The sequence below is a fragment of the Ambystoma mexicanum genome, chromosome 2q, assembly GCF_040938575.1.
Source record: "Ambystoma mexicanum isolate Mex_15411 chromosome 2q, UKY_AmexF1_1, whole genome shotgun sequence".
In the NCBI taxonomy this organism is placed as follows: Eukaryota; Metazoa; Chordata; class Amphibia; order Caudata; family Ambystomatidae; genus Ambystoma; species Ambystoma mexicanum.
The window spans coordinates 125696374-125711104 of NC_090924.1; the positions used below are offsets into that span (position 1 = coordinate 125696374).

General features: G+C 47.4%; 16 non-coding genes across 16 annotated transcripts; all 16 read left to right on the forward strand.

Annotated features, from left to right (window-relative positions):
- The first annotated feature begins 772 nt into the window (after positions 1–772).
- On the forward strand, positions 773–844 carry TRNAP-UGG (transfer RNA proline (anticodon UGG)). The gene has a single exon. It is a non-coding gene; the product is annotated as a tRNA-Pro (tRNA).
- Positions 845–1264: 420 nt separating this feature from the next.
- TRNAV-CAC (transfer RNA valine (anticodon CAC)) lies at positions 1265–1337 on the forward strand. The gene has a single exon. It is a non-coding gene; the product is annotated as a tRNA-Val (tRNA).
- A 1319-nt stretch (positions 1338–2656) lies between these two features.
- Positions 2657–2728, forward strand: TRNAP-UGG (transfer RNA proline (anticodon UGG)). Its single transcript has one exon. It is a non-coding gene; the product is annotated as a tRNA-Pro (tRNA).
- A 420-nt stretch (positions 2729–3148) lies between these two features.
- TRNAV-CAC (transfer RNA valine (anticodon CAC)) lies at positions 3149–3221 on the forward strand. Its single transcript has one exon. It is a non-coding gene; the product is annotated as a tRNA-Val (tRNA).
- Positions 3222–4540: 1319 nt separating this feature from the next.
- Positions 4541–4612, forward strand: TRNAP-UGG (transfer RNA proline (anticodon UGG)). Its single transcript has one exon. It is a non-coding gene; the product is annotated as a tRNA-Pro (tRNA).
- Positions 4613–5032: 420 nt separating this feature from the next.
- On the forward strand, positions 5033–5105 carry TRNAV-CAC (transfer RNA valine (anticodon CAC)). The gene has a single exon. It is a non-coding gene; the product is annotated as a tRNA-Val (tRNA).
- A 1315-nt stretch (positions 5106–6420) lies between these two features.
- TRNAP-UGG (transfer RNA proline (anticodon UGG)) lies at positions 6421–6492 on the forward strand. The gene has a single exon. It is a non-coding gene; the product is annotated as a tRNA-Pro (tRNA).
- Positions 6493–6912: 420 nt separating this feature from the next.
- On the forward strand, positions 6913–6985 carry TRNAV-CAC (transfer RNA valine (anticodon CAC)). Its single transcript has one exon. It is a non-coding gene; the product is annotated as a tRNA-Val (tRNA).
- A 1315-nt stretch (positions 6986–8300) lies between these two features.
- On the forward strand, positions 8301–8372 carry TRNAP-UGG (transfer RNA proline (anticodon UGG)). The gene has a single exon. It is a non-coding gene; the product is annotated as a tRNA-Pro (tRNA).
- Positions 8373–8792: 420 nt separating this feature from the next.
- Positions 8793–8865, forward strand: TRNAV-CAC (transfer RNA valine (anticodon CAC)). Its single transcript has one exon. It is a non-coding gene; the product is annotated as a tRNA-Val (tRNA).
- A 1319-nt stretch (positions 8866–10184) lies between these two features.
- On the forward strand, positions 10185–10256 carry TRNAP-UGG (transfer RNA proline (anticodon UGG)). Its single transcript has one exon. It is a non-coding gene; the product is annotated as a tRNA-Pro (tRNA).
- Positions 10257–10676: 420 nt separating this feature from the next.
- On the forward strand, positions 10677–10749 carry TRNAV-CAC (transfer RNA valine (anticodon CAC)). Its single transcript has one exon. It is a non-coding gene; the product is annotated as a tRNA-Val (tRNA).
- A 1319-nt stretch (positions 10750–12068) lies between these two features.
- On the forward strand, positions 12069–12140 carry TRNAP-UGG (transfer RNA proline (anticodon UGG)). The gene has a single exon. It is a non-coding gene; the product is annotated as a tRNA-Pro (tRNA).
- Positions 12141–12560: 420 nt separating this feature from the next.
- Positions 12561–12633, forward strand: TRNAV-CAC (transfer RNA valine (anticodon CAC)). Its single transcript has one exon. It is a non-coding gene; the product is annotated as a tRNA-Val (tRNA).
- Positions 12634–13948: 1315 nt separating this feature from the next.
- On the forward strand, positions 13949–14020 carry TRNAP-UGG (transfer RNA proline (anticodon UGG)). Its single transcript has one exon. It is a non-coding gene; the product is annotated as a tRNA-Pro (tRNA).
- Positions 14021–14440: 420 nt separating this feature from the next.
- On the forward strand, positions 14441–14513 carry TRNAV-CAC (transfer RNA valine (anticodon CAC)). Its single transcript has one exon. It is a non-coding gene; the product is annotated as a tRNA-Val (tRNA).
- Positions 14514–14731: the final 218 nt, after the last annotated feature.

Below are 14731 nucleotides of genomic sequence, written 5' to 3' on the forward strand. Positions count from 1 at the left end.
AGCTGGAAATTTGCATCGGCTGGACAGAGATTGCTTGGAGCAGCCAAAATATAATAACGGCCATGGCGCTCAAGTAAAGCAGAAAGCTTTTAGTATACACCTTTTGCACTCTTGTCAACGAAGCTGGGCTCTGTGAATGCTCACCCTACGCAAGAAAAGAGAACAGACTTTGCTGGTGACCTAAATATATCTCGCCTGATCGAGCACGATCGAGCTCTGAGTGAGCAGCTGTGCAATGGTCATCTTTACCAAAGGGGAGATGTTGCTTTTTCCAGTGTCACGCCCATGTTCTCAGGGCTGGAGGGAGGAGGGCTGCTTTTTGTTTTTACAGGCAAAAGGAAAGGCCCAGCCCTCAGAGCTTCTGCCAATGCAGATCCCAGCAGGTGCAAAATAAAGGCTCTCCCCCACCTTGCCAGCTGCAGATTGATCAGAAGACTGCTAGTCTAGTGTGTTGGGCCACTTTCTCTCTTCTGTGTATCGTCCCCTCTTATTACATAAACAGCATAAGAGGAATAAAGGAAGGAAGGAAGGAAGGAAGGAACAGTGTATCGCAAGCACCTTCCACCCTGATGTCAATGGGCCACCAACCTTCGGGATGAGGAGGAGACCTGTGAAGACAGTCAGAGCGTGCCGACTGGGGCATTCATTTGGCTCATACACCGACAAGGCTTTCAGCGGCAGGAACAAACTTCAGGAATAGGCATTCTTGGCCTCGAATCCTAAGGGGGGTGCAAACGCTGAGGACAATTCCGTCAAATGCTCAAAGGACCGTGGCTCGTTGGTCTAGGGGTATGATTCTCGCTTTGGGTGCGAGAGGTCCCGGGTTCAAATCCCGGACGAGCCCAATCAAGGTGGTTAACTTGAGCTCCTTTTTTTTGTTTTTTCAATGTTATTTTCATTGGACAGACTCTCTGGTTTTCTCGGTAAGCAGTAGTCGATGAACAATTCACTTCCTGAACCTCTTTGCGTGCCATGTCCTTGCGACAAGCACTTTGTGTTCTCTGTTAGCTCTCAGTAACATTCCTTGATTTGCTTGTGAGTTTTGGCCGTCCGATCTCAAAGTGGAAATATGTCCTTCCCTCTGTACGCTGCATAGGCCCTCAGCTGGCATACTTGTATATGTGCGCATGCTTGATAGGACGTATGTTTTAGGCTGGATTGTGTGAGCTTCAGGCGCAAGGCATTTGATTAGTCTTTAAGCAGGTCCACTTGCACTGCCCTTTGCACCTGTTCTCCCAGTCCCTACAAAGGTGAGCAAGCAGCTGTTTCTGTAGTGTAGTGGTTATCACGTTCGCCTCACACGCGAAAGGTCCCCGGTTCGAGACCGGGCAGAAACACTCTCTGCTGGCATTTTACACAAAATAGTTTTTTTCCCCTTTTGTCACACACAAATGTAAAGTATGAACTTATTTGCGTTCCCATGGAAATAGCATATGCTCTCAAGAGCTTGAGAAATACACTGGGAAGGCAAGCATCCTCACATGTATTCTGTATATGGGGCCAATAAAAAAATGCACGCGCTTGCATTTTGTGTATGTAATGTTGCAGAGCACAGAGAGGATTTATTTTCCCTACTGCTGGGTATTTGGGTCTCTGGGATCACAGTTGGGTCCGCTCCGTCCTCTGAAATGGTCCATATTAGTTACATAGGTTAGTGTACCAAAGAAATAATACATTTTCATATACAGCTTCTTCATTTCTGTGTTCTGAGGGATTACCAGTTGTAAGAAATGCACTTGCCGGTACAGTGATTCCCTGGCTTTCTCTGGCCCGAGAAAGCTTTTCCTCTGAAGTGGGAACAGAAGTTGGACTGCTTCTGCTGAACTTCCTGAAAGCAGAGCTGGCGGGAGGAGGGACTTTTTGAGTGCTGGGAAAATTTGAGCTGGAAATTTGCATCGGCTGGACAGAGATTGCTTGGAGCAGCCAAAATATAATAACGGCCATGGCGCTCAAGTAAAGCAGAAAGCTTTTAGTATACACCTTTTGCACTCTTGTCAACGAAGCTGGGCTCTGTGAATGCTCACCCTACGCAAGAAAAGAGAACAGACTTTGCTGGTGACCTAAATATATCTCGCCTGATCGAGCACGATCGAGCTCTGAGTGAGCAGCTGTGCAATGGTCATCTTTACCAAAGGGGAGATGCTGCTTTTTCCAGTGTCACGCCCATGCTCTCAGGGCTGGAGGGAGGAGGGCTGCTTTTTGTTTTTACAGGCAAAAGGAAAGGCCCAGCCCTCAGAGCTTCTGCCAATGCAGATCCCAGCAGGTGCAAAATAAAGGCTCTCCCCCACCTTGCCAGCTGCAGATTGATCAGAAGACTGCTAGTCTAGTGTGTTGGGCCACTTTCTCTCTTCTGTGTATCGTCCCCTCTTATTACATAAACAGCATAAGAGGAATAAAGGAAGGAAGGAAGGAAGGAAGGAAGGAACAGTGTATCGCAAGCACCTTCCACCCTGATGTCAATGGGCCACCAACCTTCGGGATGAGGAGGAGACCTGTGAAGACAGTCAGAGCGTGCCGACTGGGGCATTCATTTGGCTCATACACCGACAAGGCTTTCAGCGGCAGGAACAAACTTCAGGAATAGGCATTCTTGGCCTCGAATCCTAAGGGGGGTGCAAACGCTGAGGACAATTCCGTCAAATGCTCAAAGGACCGTGGCTCGTTGGTCTAGGGGTATGATTCTCGCTTTGGGTGCAAGAGGTCCCGGGTTCAAATCCCGGACGAGCCCAATCAAGGTGGTTAACTTGAGCTCCTTTTTTTTGTTTTTTCAATGTTATTTTCATTGGACAGACTCTCTGGTTTTCTCGGTAAGCAGTAGTCGATGAACAATTCACTTCCTGAACCTCTTTGCGTGCCATGTCCTTGCGACAAGCACTTTGTGTTCTCTGTTAGCTCTCAGTAACATTCCTTGATTTGCTTGTGAGTTTTGGCCGTCCGATCTCAAAGTGGAAATATGTCCTTCCCTCTGTACGCTGCATAGGCCCTCAGCTGGCATACTTGTATATGTGCGCATGCTTGATAGGACGTATGTTTTAGGCTGGATTGTGTGAGCTTCAGGCGCAAGGCATTTGATTAGTCTTTAAGCAGGTCCACTTGCACTGCCCTTTGCACCTGTTCTCCCAGTCCCTACAAAGGTGAGCAAGCAGCTGTTTCTGTAGTGTAGTGGTTATCACGTTCGCCTCACACGCGAAAGGTCCCCGGTTCGAGACCGGGCAGAAACACTCTCTGCTGGCATTTTACACAAAATAGTTTTTTTCCCCTTTTGTCACACACAAATGTAAAGTATGAACTTATTTGCGTTCTCATGGAAATAGCATATGCTCTCAAGAGCTTGAGAAATACACTGGGAAGGCAAGCATCCTCACATGTATTCTGTATATGGGGCCAATAAAAAAATGCACGCGCTTGCATTTTGTGTATGTAATGTTGCAGAGCACAGAGAGGATTTATTTTCCCTACTGCTGGGTATTTGGGTCTCTGGGATCACAGTTGGGTCCACTCCGTCCTCTGAAATGGTCCATATTAGTTACATAGGTTAGTGTACCAAAGAAATAATACATTTTCATATACAGCTTCTTCATTTCTGTGTTCTGAGGGATTACCAGTTGTAAGAAATGCACTTGCCGGTACAGTGATTCCCTGGCTTTCTCTGGCCCGAGAAAGCTTTTCCTCTGAAGTGGGAACAGAAGTTGGACTGCTTCTGCTGAACTTCCTGAAAGCAGAGCTGGCGGGAGGAGGGACTTTTTGAGTGCTGGGAAAATTTGAGCTGGAAATTTGCATCGGCTGGACAGAGATTGCTTGGAGCAGCCAAAATATAATAACGGCCATGGCGCTCAAGTAAAGCAGAAAGCTTTTAGTATACACCTTTTGCACTCTTGTCAACGAAGCTGGGCTCTGTGAATGCTCACCCTACGCAAGAAAAGAGAACAGACTTTGCTGGTGACCTAAATATATCTCGCCTGATCGAGCACGATCGAGCTCTGAGTGAGCAGCTGTGCAATGGTCATCTTTACCAAAGGGGAGATGCTGCTTTTTCCAGTGTCACGCCCATGCTCTCAGGGCTGGAGGGAGGAGGGCTGCTTTTTGTTTTTACAGGCAAAAGGAAAGGCCCAGCCCTCAGAGCTTCTGCCAATGCAGATCCCAGCAGGTGCAAAATAAAGGCTCTCCCCCACCTTGCCAGCTGCAGATTGATCAGAAGACTGCTAGTCTAGTGTGTTGGGCCACTTTCTCTCTTCTGTGTATCGTCCCCTCTTATTACATAAACAGCATAAGAGGAATAAAGGAAGGAAGGAAGGAAGGAAGGAAGGAACAGTGTATCGCAAGCACCTTCCACCCTGATGTCAATGGGCCACCAACCTTCGGGATGAGGAGGAGACCTGTGAAGACAGTCAGAGCGTGCCGACTGGGGCATTCATTTGGCTCATACACCGACAAGGCTTTCAGCGGCAGGAACAAACTTCAGGAATAGGCATTCTTGGCCTCGAATCCTAAGGGGGGTGCAAACGCTGAGGACAATTCCGTCAAATGCTCAAAGGACCGTGGCTCGTTGGTCTAGGGGTATGATTCTCGCTTTGGGTGCGAGAGGTCCCGGGTTCAAATCCCGGACGAGCCCAATCAAGGTGGTTAACTTGAGCTCCTTTTTTTTGTTTTTTCAATGTTATTTTCATTGGACAGACTCTCTGGTTTTCTCGGTAAGCAGTAGTCGATGAACAATTCACTTCCTGAACCTCTTTGCGTGCCATGTCCTTGCGACAAGCACTTTGTGTTCTCTGTTAGCTCTCAGTAACATTCCTTGATTTGCTTGTGAGTTTTGGCCGTCCGATCTCAAAGTGGAAATATGTCCTTCCCTCTGTACGCTGCATAGGCCCTCAGCTGGCATACTTGTATATGTGCGCATGCTTGATAGGACGTATGTTTTAGGCTGGATTGTGTGAGCTTCAGGCGCAAGGCATTTGATTAGTCTTTAAGCAGGTCCACTTGCACTGCCCTTTGCACCTGTTCTCCCAGTACCTACAAAGGTGAGCAAGCAGCTGTTTCTGTAGTGTAGTGGTTATCACGTTCGCCTCACACGCGAAAGGTCCCCGGTTCGAGACCGGGCAGAAACACTCTTTGCTGGCATTTTACACAAAATAGTTTTTTTCCCCTTTTGTCACACACAAATGTAAAGTATGAACTTATTTGCGTTCTCATGGAAATAGCATATGCTCTCAAGAGCTTGAGAAATACACTGGGAAGGCAAGCATCCTCACATGTATTCTGTATATGGGGCCAATAAAAAAATGCACGCGCTTGCATTTTGTGTATGTAATGTTGCAGAGCACAGAGAGGATTTATTTTCCCTACTGCTGGGTATTTGGGTCTCTGGGATCACAGTTGGGTCCGCTCCGTCCTCTGAAATGGTCCATATTAGTTACATAGGTTAGTGTACCAAAGAAATAATACATTTTCATATACAGCTTCTTCATTTCTGTGTTCTGAGGGATTACCAGTTGTAAGAAATGCACTTGCCGGTACAGTGATTCCCTGGCTTTCTCTGGCCCGAGAAAGCTTTTCCTCTGAAGTGGGAACAGAAGTTGGACTGCTTCTGCTGAACTTCCTGAAAGCAGAGCTGGCGGGAGGAGGGACTTTTTGAGTGCTGGGAAAATTTGAGCTGGAAATTTGCATCGGCTGGACAGAGATTGCTTGGAGCAGCCAAAATATAATAACGGCCATGGCGCTCAAGTAAAGCAGAAAGCTTTTAGTATACACCTTTTGCACTCTTGTCAACGAAGCTGGGCTCTGTGAATGCTCACCCTACGCAAGAAAAGAGAACAGACTTTGCTGGTGACCTAAATATATCTCGCCTGATCGAGCACGATCGAGCTCTGAGTGAGCAGCTGTGCAATGGTCATCTTTACCAAAGGGGAGATGCTGCTTTTTCCAGTGTCACGCCCATGCTCTCAGGGCTGGAGAGAGGAGGGCTGCTTTTTGTTTTTACAGGCAAAAGGAAAGGCCCAGCCCTCAGAGCTTCTGCCAATGCAGATCCCAGCAGGTGCAAAATAAAGGCTCTCCCCCACCTTGCCAGCTGCAGATTGATCAGAAGACTGCTAGTCTAGTGTGTTGGGCCACTTTCTCTCTTCTGTGTATCGTCCCCTCTTATTACATAAACAGCATAAGAGGAATAAAGGAAGGAAGGAAGGAAGGAAGGAACAGTGTATCGCAAGCACCTTCCACCCTGATGTCAATGGGCCACCAACCTTCGGGATGAGGAGGAGACCTGTGAAGACAGTCAGAGCGTGCCGACTGGGGCATTCATTTGGCTCATACACCGACAAGGCTTTCAGCGGCAGGAACAAACTTCAGGAATAGGCATTCTTGGCCTCGAATCCTAAGGGGGGTGCAAACGCTGAGGACAATTCCGTCAAATGCTCAAAGGACCGTGGCTCGTTGGTCTAGGGGTATGATTCTCGCTTTGGGTGCGAGAGGTCCCGGGTTCAAATCCCGGACAAGCCCAATCAAGGTGGTTAACTTGAGCTCCTTTTTTTTGTTTTTTCAATGTTATTTTCATTGGACAGACTCTCTGGTTTTCTCGGTAAGCAGTAGTCGATGAACAATTCACTTCCTGAACCTCTTTGCGTGCCATGTCCTTGCGACAAGCACTTTGTGTTCTCTGTTAGCTCTCAGTAACATTCCTTGATTTGCTTGTGAGTTTTGGCCGTCCGATCTCAAAGTGGAAATATGTCCTTCCCTCTGTACGCTGCATAGGCCCTCAGCTGGCATACTTGTATATGTGCGCATGCTTGATAGGACGTATGTTTTAGGCTGGATTGTGTGAGCTTCAGGCGCAAGGCATTTGATTAGTCTTTAAGCAGGTCCACTTGCATTGCCCTTTGCACCTGTTCTCCCAGTCCCTACAAAGGTGAGCAAGCAGCTGTTTCTGTAGTGTAGTGGTTATCACGTTCGCCTCACACGCGAAAGGTCCCCGGTTCGAGACCGGGCAGAAACACTCTCTGCTGGCATTTTACACAAAATAGTTTTTTTCCCCTTTTGTCACACACAAATGTAAAGTATGAACTTATTTGCGTTCCCATGGAAATAGCATATGCTCTCAAGAGCTTGAGAAATACACTGGGAAGGCAAGCATCCTCACATGTATTCTGTATATGGGGCCAATAAAAAAATGCACGCGCTTGCATTTTGTGTATGTAATGTTGCAGAGCACAGAGAGGATTTATTTTCCCTACTGCTGGGTATTTGGGTCTCTGGGATCACAGTTGGGTCCGCTCCGTCCTCTGAAATGGTCCATATTAGTTACATAGGTTAGTGTACCAAAGAAATAATACATTTTCATATACAGCTTCTTCATTTCTGTGTTCTGAGGGATTACCAGTTGTAAGAAATGCACTTGCCGGTACAGTGATTCCCTGGCTTTCTCTGGCCCGAGAAAGCTTTTCCTCTGAAGTGGGAACAGAAGTTGGACTGCTTCTGCTGAACTTCCTGAAAGCAGAGCTGGCGGGAGGAGGGACTTTTTGAGTGCTGGGAAAATTTGAGCTGGAAATTTGCATCGGCTGGACAGAGATTGCTTGGAGCAGCCAAAATATAATAACGGGCATGGCGCTCAAGTAAAGCAGAAAGCTTTTAGTATACACCTTTTGCACTCTTGTCAACGAAGCTGGGCTCTGTGAATGCTCACCCTACGCAAGAAAAGAGAACAGACTTTGCTGGTGACCTAAATATATCTCGCCTGATCGAGCACGATCGAGCTCTGAGTGAGCAGCTGTGCAATGGTCATCTTTACCAAAGGGGAGATGCTGCTTTTTCCAGTGTCACGCCCATGCTCTCAGGGCTGGAGGGAGGAGGGCTGCTTTTTGTTTTTACAGGCAAAAGGAAAGGCCCAGCCCTCAGAGCTTCTGCCAATGCAGATCCCAGCAGGTGCAAAATAAAGGCTCTCCCCCACCTTGCCAGCTGCAGATTGATCAGAAGACTGCTAGTCTAGTGTGTTGGGCCACTTTCTCTCTTCTGTGTATCGTCCCCTCTTATTACATAAACAGCATAAGAGGAATAAAGGAAGGAAGGAAGGAAGGAAGGAACAGTGTATCGCAAGCACCTTCCACCCTGATGTCAATGGGCCACCAACCTTCGGGATGAGGAGGAGACCTGTGAAGACAGTCAGAGCGTGCCGACTGGGGCATTCATTTGGCTCATACACCGACAAGGCTTTCAGCGGCAGGAACAAACTTCAGGAATAGGCATTCTTGGCCTCGAATCCTAAGGGGGGTGCAAACGCTGAGGACAATTCCGTCAAATGCTCAAAGGACCGTGGCTCGTTGGTCTAGGGGTATGATTCTCGCTTTGGGTGCGAGAGGTCCCGGGTTCAAATCCCGGACGAGCCCAATCAAGGTGGTTAACTTGAGCTCCTTTTTTTTGTTTTTTCAATGTTATTTTCATTGGACAGACTCTCTGGTTTTCTCGGTAAGCAGTAGTCGATGAACAATTCACTTCCTGAACCTCTTTGCGTGCCATGTCCTTGCGACAAGCACTTTGTGTTCTCTGTTAGCTCTCAGTAACATTCCTTGATTTGCTTGTGAGTTTTGGCCGTCCGATCTCAAAGTGGAAATATGTCCTTCCCTCTGTACGCTGCATAGGCCCTCAGCTGGCATACTTGTATATGTGCGCATGCTTGATAGGACGTATGTTTTAGGCTGGATTGTGTGAGCTTCAGGCGCAAGGCATTTGATTAGTCTTTAAGCAGGTCCACTTGCACTGCCCTTTGCACCTGTTCTCCCAGTCCCTACAAAGGTGAGCAAGCAGCTGTTTCTGTAGTGTAGTGGTTATCACGTTCGCCTCACACGCGAAAGGTCCCCGGTTCGAGACCGGGCAGAAACACTCTCTGCTGGCATTTTACACAAAATAGTTTTTTTCCCCTTTTGTCACACACAAATGTAAAGTATGAACTTATTTGCGTTCTCATGGAAATAGCATATGCTCTCAAGAGCTTGAGAAATACACTGGGAAGGCAAGCATCCTCACATGTATTCTGTATATGGGGCCAATAAAAAAATGCACGCGCTTGCATTTTGTGTATGTAATGTTGCAGAGCACAGAGAGGATTTATTTTCCCTACTGCTGGGTATTTGGGTCTCTGGGATCACAGTTGGGTCCGCTCCGTCCTCTGAAATGGTCCATATTAGTTACATAGGTTAGTGTACCAAAGAAATAATACATTTTCATATACAGCTTCTTCATTTCTGTGTTCTGAGGGATTACCAGTTGTAAGAAATGCACTTGCCGGTACAGTGATTCCCTGGCTTTCTCTGGCCCGAGAAAGCTTTTCCTCTGAAGTGGGAACAGAAGTTGGACTGCTTCTGCTGAACTTCCTGAAAGCAGAGCTGGCGGGAGGAGGGACTTTTTGAGTGCTGGGAAAATTTGAGCTGGAAATTTGCATCGGCTGGACAGAGATTGCTTGGAGCAGCCAAAATATAATAACGGCCATGGCGCTCAAGTAAAGCAGAAAGCTTTTAGTATACACCTTTTGCACTCTTGTCAACGAAGCTGGGCTCTGTGAATGCTCACCCTACGCAAGAAAAGAGAACAGACTTTGCTGGTGACCTAAATATATCTCGCCTGATCGAGCACGATCGAGCTCTGAGTGAGCAGCTGTGCAATGGTCATCTTTACCAAAGGGGAGATGCTGCTTTTTCCAGTGTCACGCCCATGCTCTCAGGGCTGGAGGGAGGAGGGCTGCTTTTTGTTTTTACAGGCAAAAGGAAAGGCCCAGCCCTCAGAGCTTCTGCCAATGCAGATCCCAGCAGGTGCAAAATAAAGGCTCTCCCCCACCTTGCCAGCTGCAGATTGATCAGAAGACTGCTAGTCTAGTGTGTTGGGCCACTTTCTCTCTTCTGTGTATCGTCCCCTCTTATTACATAAACAGCATAAGAGGAATAAAGGAAGGAAGGAAGGAAGGAAGGAAGGAACAGTGTATCGCAAGCACCTTCCACCCTGATGTCAATGGGCCACCAACCTTCGGGATGAGGAGGAGACCTGTGAAGACAGTCAGAGCGTGCCGACTGGGGCATTCATTTGGCTCATACACCGACAAGGCTTTCAGCGGCAGGAACAAACTTCAGGAATAGGCATTCTTGGCCTCGAATCCTAAGGGGGGTGCAAACGCTGAGGACAATTCCGTCAAATGCTCAAAGGACCGTGGCTCGTTGGTCTAGGGGTATGATTCTCGCTTTGGGTGCAAGAGGTCCCGGGTTCAAATCCCGGACGAGCCCAATCAAGGTGGTTAACTTGAGCTCCTTTTTTTTGTTTTTTCAATGTTATTTTCATTGGACAGACTCTCTGGTTTTCTCGGTAAGCAGTAGTCGATGAACAATTCACTTCCTGAACCTCTTTGCGTGCCATGTCCTTGCGACAAGCACTTTGTGTTCTCTGTTAGCTCTCAGTAACATTCCTTGATTTGCTTGTGAGTTTTGGCCGTCCGATCTCAAAGTGGAAATATGTCCTTCCCTCTGTACGCTGCATAGGCCCTCAGCTGGCATACTTGTATATGTGCGCATGCTTGATAGGACGTATGTTTTAGGCTGGATTGTGTGAGCTTCAGGCGCAAGGCATTTGATTAGTCTTTAAGCAGGTCCACTTGCACTGCCCTTTGCACCTGTTCTCCCAGTCCCTACAAAGGTGAGCAAGCAGCTGTTTCTGTAGTGTAGTGGTTATCACGTTCGCCTCACACGCGAAAGGTCCCCGGTTCGAGACCGGGCAGAAACACTCTCTGCTGGCATTTTACACAAAATAGTTTTTTTCCCCTTTTGTCACACACAAATGTAAAGTATGAACTTATTTGCGTTCTCATGGAAATAGCATATGCTCTCAAGAGCTTGAGAAATACACTGGGAAGGCAAGCATCCTCACATGTATTCTGTATATGGGGCCAATAAAAAAATGCACGCGCTTGCATTTTGTGTATGTAATGTTGCAGAGCACAGAGAGGATTTATTTTCCCTACTGCTGGGTATTTGGGTCTCTGGGATCACAGTTGGGTCCACTCCGTCCTCTGAAATGGTCCATATTAGTTACATAGGTTAGTGTACCAAAGAAATAATACATTTTCATATACAGCTTCTTCATTTCTGTGTTCTGAGGGATTACCAGTTGTAAGAAATGCACTTGCCGGTACAGTGATTCCCTGGCTTTCTCTGGCCCGAGAAAGCTTTTCCTCTGAAGTGGGAACAGAAGTTGGACTGCTTCTGCTGAACTTCCTGAAAGCAGAGCTGGCGGGAGGAGGGACTTTTTGAGTGCTGGGAAAATTTGAGCTGGAAATTTGCATCGGCTGGACAGAGATTGCTTGGAGCAGCCAAAATATAATAACGGCCATGGCGCTCAAGTAAAGCAGAAAGCTTTTAGTATACACCTTTTGCACTCTTGTCAACGAAGCTGGGCTCTGTGAATGCTCACCCTACGCAAGAAAAGAGAACAGACTTTGCTGGTGACCTAAATATATCTCGCCTGATCGAGCACGATCGAGCTCTGAGTGAGCAGCTGTGCAATGGTCATCTTTACCAAAGGGGAGATGCTGCTTTTTCCAGTGTCACGCCCATGCTCTCAGGGCTGGAGGGAGGAGGGCTGCTTTTTGTTTTTACAGGCAAAAGGAAAGGCCCAGCCCTCAGAGCTTCTGCCAATGCAGATCCCAGCAGGTGCAAAATAAAGGCTCTCCCCCACCTTGCCAGCTGCAGATTGATCAGAAGACTGCTAGTCTAGTGTGTTGGGCCACTTTCTCTCTTCTGTGTATCGTCCCCTCTTATTACATAAACAGCATAAGAGGAATAAAGGAAGGAAGGAAGGAAGGAAGGAAGGAACAGTGTATCGCAAGCACCTTCCACCCTGATGTCAATGGGCCACCAACCTTCGGGATGAGGAGGAGACCTGTGAAGACAGTCAGAGCGTGCCGACTGGGGCATTCATTTGGCTCATACACCGACAAGGCTTTCAGCGGCAGGAACAAACTTCAGGAATAGGCATTCTTGGCCTCGAATCCTAAGGGGGGTGCAAACGCTGAGGACAATTCCGTCAAATGCTCAAAGGACCGTGGCTCGTTGGTCTAGGGGTATGATTCTCGCTTTGGGTGCGAGAGGTCCCGGGTTCAAATCCCGGACGAGCCCAATCAAGGTGGTTAACTTGAGCTCCTTTTTTTTGTTTTTTCAATGTTATTTTCATTGGACAGACTCTCTGGTTTTCTCGGTAAGCAGTAGTCGATGAACAATTCACTTCCTGAACCTCTTTGCGTGCCATGTCCTTGCGACAAGCACTTTGTGTTCTCTGTTAGCTCTCAGTAACATTCCTTGATTTGCTTGTGAGTTTTGGCCGTCCGATCTCAAAGTGGAAATATGTCCTTCCCTCTGTACGCTGCATAGGCCCTCAGCTGGCATACTTGTATATGTGCGCATGCTTGATAGGACGTATGTTTTAGGCTGGATTGTGTGAGCTTCAGGCGCAAGGCATTTGATTAGTCTTTAAGCAGGTCCACTTGCACTGCCCTTTGCACCTGTTCTCCCAGTACCTACAAAGGTGAGCAAGCAGCTGTTTCTGTAGTGTAGTGGTTATCACGTTCGCCTCACACGCGAAAGGTCCCCGGTTCGAGACCGGGCAGAAACACTCTTTGCTGGCATTTTACACAAAATAGTTTTTTTCCCCTTTTGTCACACACAAATGTAAAGTATGAACTTATTTGCGTTCTCATGGAAATAGCATATGCTCTCAAGAGCTTGAGAAATACACTGGGAAGGCAAGCATCCTCACATGTATTCTGTATATGGGGCCAATAAAAAAATGCACGCGCTTGCATTTTGTGTATGTAATGTTGCAGAGCACAGAGAGGATTTATTTTCCCTACTGCTGGGTATTTGGGTCTCTGGGATCACAGTTGGGTCCGCTCCGTCCTCTGAAATGGTCCATATTAGTTACATAGGTTAGTGTACCAAAGAAATAATACATTTTCATATACAGCTTCTTCATTTCTGTGTTCTGAGGGATTACCAGTTGTAAGAAATGCACTTGCCGGTACAGTGATTCCCTGGCTTTCTCTGGCCCGAGAAAGCTTTTCCTCTGAAGTGGGAACAGAAGTTGGACTGCTTCTGCTGAACTTCCTGAAAGCAGAGCTGGCGGGAGGAGGGACTTTTTGAGTGCTGGGAAAATTTGAGCTGGAAATTTGCATCGGCTGGACAGAGATTGCTTGGAGCAGCCAAAATATAATAACGGCCATGGCGCTCAAGTAAAGCAGAAAGCTTTTAGTATACACCTTTTGCACTCTTGTCAACGAAGCTGGGCTCTGTGAATGCTCACCCTACGCAAGAAAAGAGAACAGACTTTGCTGGTGACCTAAATATATCTCGCCTGATCGAGCACGATCGAGCTCTGAGTGAGCAGCTGTGCAATGGTCATCTTTACCAAAGGGGAGATGCTGCTTTTTCCAGTGTCACGCCCATGCTCTCAGGGCTGGAGAGAGGAGGGCTGCTTTTTGTTTTTACAGGCAAAAGGAAAGGCCCAGCCCTCAGAGCTTCTGCCAATGCAGATCCCAGCAGGTGCAAAATAAAGGCTCTCCCCCACCTTGCCAGCTGCAGATTGATCAGAAGACTGCTAGTCTAGTGTGTTGGGCCACTTTCTCTCTTCTGTGTATCGTCCCCTCTTATTACATAAACAGCATAAGAGGAATAAAGGAAGGAAGGAAGGAAGGAAGGAACAGTGTATCGCAAGCACCTTCCACCCTGATGTCAATGGGCCACCAACCTTCGGGATGAGGAGGAGACCTGTGAAGACAGTCAGAGCGTGCCGACTGGGGCATTCATTTGGCTCATACACCGACAAGGCTTTCAGCGGCAGGAACAAACTTCAGGAATAGGCATTCTTGGCCTCGAATCCTAAGGGGGGTGCAAACGCTGAGGACAATTCCGTCAAATGCTCAAAGGACCGTGGCTCGTTGGTCTAGGGGTATGATTCTCGCTTTGGGTGCGAGAGGTCCCGGGTTCAAATCCCGGACAAGCCCAATCAAGGTGGTTAACTTGAGCTCCTTTTTTTTGTTTTTTCAATGTTATTTTCATTGGACAGACTCTCTGGTTTTCTCGGTAAGCAGTAGTCGATGAACAATTCACTTCCTGAACCTCTTTGCGTGCCATGTCCTTGCGACAAGCACTTTGTGTTCTCTGTTAGCTCTCAGTAACATTCCTTGATTTGCTTGTGAGTTTTGGCCGTCCGATCTCAAAGTGGAAATATGTCCTTCCCTCTGTACGCTGCATAGGCCCTCAGCTGGCATACTTGTATATGTGCGCATGCTTGATAGGACGTATGTTTTAGGCTGGATTGTGTGAGCTTCAGGCGCAAGGCATTTGATTAGTCTTTAAGCAGGTCCACTTGCATTGCCCTTTGCACCTGTTCTCCCAGTCCCTACAAAGGTGAGCAAGCAGCTGTTTCTGTAGTGTAGTGGTTATCACGTTCGCCTCACACGCGAAAGGTCCCCGGTTCGAGACCGGGCAGAAACACTCTCTGCTGGCATTTTACACAAAATAGTTTTTTTCCCCTTTTGTCACACACAAATGTAAAGTATGAACTTATTTGCGTTCCCATGGAAATAGCATATGCTCTCAAGAGCTTGAGAAATACACTGGGAAGGCAAGCATCCTCACATGTATTCTGTATATGGGGCCAATAAAAAAATGCACGCGCTTGCATTTTGTGTATGTAATGTTGCAGAGCACAG